The following is a 6000-nucleotide window of genomic DNA, read 5'->3' as shown; positions in this document are numbered from 1 at the left end:
TGGCGGGGACACAACCTGGGCAGAACTCCACTGCAGCGGCGGCAGCAGCTACCGGGTCGGCAGTAGCCAGGTCAGGAGACCCCGCGCGCCCCCGGCTCAGATTCTAATGGACCTCATGGATAGGCTGACGACTATGTTAACCGCTGTGGTAGAACCGACGGATAAAGCCCGGCACGACGCAAAAGTGGCACGCGTGCGTGAGGAGATGGTGCAAGCTAAGGAAAATCTAGCCGCGGAGGAAACCCGGATGGCAGCAGAACGAGCAGCTCTGGATGCTCGTGGTCAGCAACTTCAAGCAGAAACTTTCCGGCTCTCGGTGGATCTTAATGCGTCAAACGAGATCATGAGGAGGAGGCATCAGAAAACTCAGTCGCGCCTACCTTTAACGCTGGATCCGAGGAACCTGTTCCATACACCCGGGGCTGGGGGAGCAACCCGCCGGAGGCAAACCGGATCACAACACCCGGTGCACCAGTTCAGCCACGCACCATGGAGCCAGCTCGTATAAATACAACTCCTCCTTGTTATGTATCAACACCTCCGGGTCACTTCTCCAACCCTTTAGAAAACCTCATCGCAGCATCGGCTCGTTTGGCGGTTCTCCCAATGGAAGGCGACTCGCGAGCAGCCATTGAAACCCGGAGGGTGAGAGAACTACTTCAGACAGCTCTGGCCCAGCAGGATGCATACTCTTACACTGGAGACATGATTCATTCAACTCCTCGCCCAAGCCGGAGCCCGAGTTACAGTAGGCACATGGAGTCTGCAGAGATGTCAAGTAATGCTCAACGCCACAACCGGCCATACAGGCATGAGCCGATGCGGGCTGGAGCCCTTAACTTGGCGGATCAGGAGAGGATTCGTCAAGAGGCGGAGCGAGCGGCTCAAATAGCGGCAGAGCAGGCGGCTCACCAAACCTTTCCGGCTTATCCAGCAACCTCGGTTGAGGCAGGAGTGGTCACGAGAACCAGAGGCGTGCCTTGCTTAGTACCAGCCATACGCAATGAGCGGTTGCCAAAGGATTTCAAGAGGCCTCGTAAGGTGCCTAACTACACGGCCAACCTACAGCCGGGGGCTTGGATTGAGAGTTATGAGATGGCTATGGAACTATTGGAGGTGAGCGACGCTGCAATGGCCAAGTATTTTACCATGATGTTGGATGGAACAGCTCGGACTTGGTTGAAGGGATTGCCACCCAATTCTATCGGCTCATGGGAAGAGTTGAAAGCGCGGTTCATCCAGAACTTTAAAGACACATGTAAGCAACCAATGTTGATTATGGATCTGACCAATTACAAGCAAGAGGATGGTGAATCTACAACTCATTGGGTGCGCCGGGTCAACGAGATAATACATTCATCTGATAAGATGGATGCCGGCTCAGCAGTTTTGATGTTGGAGAAAAAAATGCTGTTTTGAGTCTCTGAAGCAGAAGCTGGGGCGGCTTAAATGTGACTATAATGACATGGGAATGTTGATGGCGGCTCTTGTCAAGTACGCTGATTCTGATACCACCAAGGACCCAGTGTCTGACGAAGAAAAGGCAACGAAGGGAAAGAAGAACGGCAACGACAAGGGTCACCAGCATAACCCGGCGAATCAGGGAGGTAATAAACGTAAGACTGATGAGTTTGTTGATAATACTAATGCACAGGGTGGTAATCAGCGGCACAAGGGAAGACAACCCCCTCGATCGGGCGGGTCAGGCCCTACCCTTGAGCAACTGTTGAATGAACCTTGTCCGAAACACGACACCCGCGAGAAGCCGGCCACCCACCTGTGGAAGGACTGCACGATCATGAAGGCGTTTAAAAATTCAAACATGTTTGATGGGGGACAGGACCCAGGTGGCGGCGGCTTTCATGGCCCGGGCACCGGTTCAAGTGGAGGAGGTTTTCACAGTCAAGGTCATCCTGGTCACCAAGGTGGATATAATCAGCAACCCGGCCAAGGGAATCAGCAGCAGCAATCCGGTTATCAGAGCAACCCGAAGCAGTTGAGTAGTGGACAATATCATGTATTTACTACCAGTTTATGCAAGAGGGACCAGAAGCTTCACAAGAGGGCCGTCAATGCCGTTGAGCCGGCAATTCCACGTTATCCACGTTGGTCAGAGCAGCCTATTGTGTGGAGCAGAGAGGATCACCCACCCCGGGTTGATAATCCAGGTCACTTGGCTCTGGTAGTGGCACCTCAGGTTGGTGGATACAAGTCTACTAAGGTACTCATGGATGGGGGCAGCAGCATCAACATCCTCTACTATGAGACATTCCGCCGGATGGGATTGACGGATAAGAATCTTAAACAATCCAACACTATTTTTCACGAGGTGGTACCTGGTAAGTCGGCATACCCAGTTGGTAAGATTGAGCTGGAAGTAGCTTTTGGGGATGAGTATGATTCCAGAGCGGAGAAATTAACCTTTGAGGTGGTTAAGGTCAAGAGCCCATATCATGCTCTGTTTGGGCGACCGGCTTATGCCAAGTTCATGGCTCGGCCGTGTTACGTATATTTGCAGCTCAAGATGCCGGGTCATAAGGGCACCATTACAGTACATGGGAGCCGGAAGATAGCCTTGGAATGTGAAGAAGGTGATGCTGCCTATGTTGAATCTGTTTGTGCAACAGATGAGTTAAAATTCTACAAGGATCATGTTGACCCGGCAGACATGACGTCATTAAAGAAACCAACAACAGAGCATGAGCCGGAGTTGAAATTCAAATCAGCCGATGACACCAAGATGGTTGACTTTATACCTGGCGACTCATCCAAACAGTTCATCATCAGTGCAAACTTGGATCCGAAATAGGAAAGCGCGCTCATCGAGTTCATCCATGAGAACCGGGACATCTTTGCATGGAAACTTTCAGACATGCCGGGTGTCCCGAGGGAACTCGCTGAGCACACTCTTAACATCGATCCAAAGTTCAAACCTGTCAGACAGTTTCTCCGACGGTTCAATGAAGAAAGGCGCATGGCCATTGGGGAAGAGGTAGCTCGGCTCTTGGCAGCTGGGTTCATTGTGGAGGTCTTTCACCCAGAGTGGTTGGCTAACCCGGTGCTTGTACTCAAGAAGAATGGCACCTGGCGTATGTGTGTGGATTACACAGATCTGAACAAGGCTTGTCCGGCTGATCCTTTTGCTCTCCCCCGTATTGATCAGATCATTGATGCTACGGCGGGTTGCGCATGGTTGAGTTTCTTGGATGCTTATTCCGGTTATCATCAGATTAAGATGGCAGTCAAGGATCAAGAGAAGACAGCTTTTATAACTCCTTTTGGAGCTTTCTATTATGTGTCTATGCCTTTTGGGCTTAAGAGTGCCCAGGCGACTTACCAACGGTGTGTACAGAATTGTCTTCACAATCAAATTGGACACAATGTTCATGCTTATGTGGATGATATAGTGGTGAAATCCAGCAAAGAAGAAACTTTGGTCACGGACCTGAAAGAGACTTTTGGTAATCTCCGGGTTTACAAAATGATGCTTAACCTGGCCAAGTGTGTTTTTGGAGTGCCAGCCGGCAAGCTCTTGGGTTTTTGGTGTCTAACCGAGGTATTGAAGCTAACCCGAAGAAAATCAAGGCAATTACATCCCTAGACAAACCAACCCGCGTCAATGATGTTCAGCGACTGGCGAGTCGTGTGGCTGCTTTGAGCCGTTTCATAAGCCGGTTAGGGGAAAAGGCTATGCCCCTGTATCAGTTGATAAAGAAAACGGATGTTTTTGTTTGGAGCGATGCTGCGAACGCTGCTTTTGAAGATCTGAAGGCACAGCTGGCTGAACCACCGGTCCTGGCTGCTCCAATTGAGAAAGAGCCGCTATTGTTATACGTGGCTGCCAACTCACGGGCTGTTAGTGTGGCTATTGTGGTAAAGCGAAAGGAGGCTGGCAAGGAGCATCCGGTTCAACGGCCGGTTTATTATGTCAGTGAAGTGCTAATTGAGTCTAAGCAACGATATCCACATTGGCAGAAGCTTGTTTATGGGGTGTGCATGGCAAGCCGGAAGCTTAAGCATTACTTTCAGGGACATCCCATCACTGTGGTTAGCTCTGCTCCTTTAGGAGACATTATTCAAAACAGAGAAGCCACTGGGTGAGTCGCCAAGTGGGCAATTGAGCTTGGGTCTCATGGGTTGAAGTATGTTCCACGTACTGCAATTAAGTCTCAAGCCCTGGTTGACTTCATCAATGACTGGACAGAGATGCAGATGCCAGAAGAGAAGCCAGACAACACGTATTGGACTATTCATTTTGATGGGTCCAGGCAATTGGAAGGCTCGGGGGCTGGAGTCGTGCTAACTTCCCCACGAGGTGACAAATTTTGTTATGTGTTACGATTGATGTTTCCTTGCACTAACAACACAACATAGTATGAAGCCTTGCTCCATGGTCTTCGAGTGGCAAAAGAGATGAGCTTGAGCCGGGTCAGATGTCTTGGTAACTCGGATCTAGTGGCTCAACAGGTATCTGGCAAGTGGGATTCTAAGGACCCTCTCATGGCGGCTTATCGCCGAGAGGTTGATGCTGTTGCAGGATATTTTAAAGGTTATCAGGAGGAACACATTGACCGTCGAAAGAACGAAGCAGCTGATGCTTTAAGCCGGCTGGGGTCTCAGCGTAAGCCGGTGCCACCTAACACCTTTTTGGATGTTTTGCATAACCCCTTTGTCAAATTTCCCACCGAAGAAGATTTAGATGTTCCTGACCCGGAGGTGCAGTTGGTACCGGCTCTTCATGTCATCCCAGATTGGACGGTGCCGTTCTTGGCTTACATGACCCGGGGAGAGTTGCCAGCGGATGAGACCCTGGCTCGACAGATAACCCGGTGGTCTAAGTCCATGATGATTTCAGATGGAGAGTTGTTTCATCGCAGTGTTTCTAGAGCGTTTCAGCGCTATGTTTCCCTCGAAGAAGGTCAAGAAATCCTTCGTGAGATCCATGAAGGCGATTGTGGTCATCACGCCGGGTTAAAATCTTTAGTGGTCAAGGCGTTTCGTCACGGTTTTTACTGGTTGACGGCTCACGCTGATGCAGAAGATCTGGTCAGTAGATGTGATGGATGTCAGAAGTTCGCACGACGAGCGCATGTGCCGGCTCAAGAACTCCAGATGATTCCAATCACATGGCCGTTTGCGGTCTGGGGGCTTGACATGGTGTGACCTTTCAAAAGGTCTAAAGATAAAAAGACGCACCTCCTAGTAGCAGTTGATAAGTTCACTAAGTGGGTTGAGGCGGAGCCTGTGAGTAAGTGTGACGCAGCCATGGCGGTTCAGTTCATGAAAAAAGTGATCTTCCATTTCGGTTTTCCACACAGTATCATCACAGACAATGGCACCAATCTGTCTCAAGGAGCTATGGAAGAGTTTTGTCAGCGAGAGCACATCCGGCTTGATGTTTCTTTTGTGGCTCATCCTCAATCCAATGGAAAAGCTGAGAGAGCCAATCAAGAAATTTTGAAAGGGCTAAAACCCTGGCTTATAGTTCCTTTACAGCGAACGCCGGCTTGTTGGGTAGAGGAATTACCTTCAGTGTTATGGAGTATCAATACTACACCCAATAGGTCTACAGGTTACACACCTTTCTTCATGGTTTATGGAGCGGAAGCAGTATTGCCTAGTGACATCCGCCATGACTCGCCCCGTGTGGCGGCTTATGTTGAAGCTAACAACGAAAAAGCCAGACAGGATGCACTTGATTTATTGGATGAAGAAAGAGACTTAGAAGTGGCCCGGTCAACAATTTATCAACAGGACCTGTGTCGTTATCACAGTCACCGGGTCAAGTCCAGGACATTTCAGGAAGGCGACTTGGTGCTCCGGCTCATCCAGGATCTGTCAGACGCACACAAGCTATCCCCACCTTGGGAAGGACCCTTTGTGGTCAGTAAGAATTTAAACAACGGGTCATATTACCTCATTGACGTTCGAGAGCACAAAGACTCACATAAGTCGGAGGAAGAGATCCGCCGGTCGTGGAACATTGCTCAACTTCGGCCA

The sequence above is a fragment of the Triticum urartu genome, chromosome 2A, assembly GCF_056163025.1.
Source record: "Triticum urartu cultivar PI428250 chromosome 2A, HENAU_Tu73, whole genome shotgun sequence".
Lineage (NCBI taxonomy): Eukaryota > Viridiplantae > Streptophyta > Magnoliopsida > Poales > Poaceae > Triticum > Triticum urartu.
Note: the sequence above shows the minus strand (reverse complement) of the source record.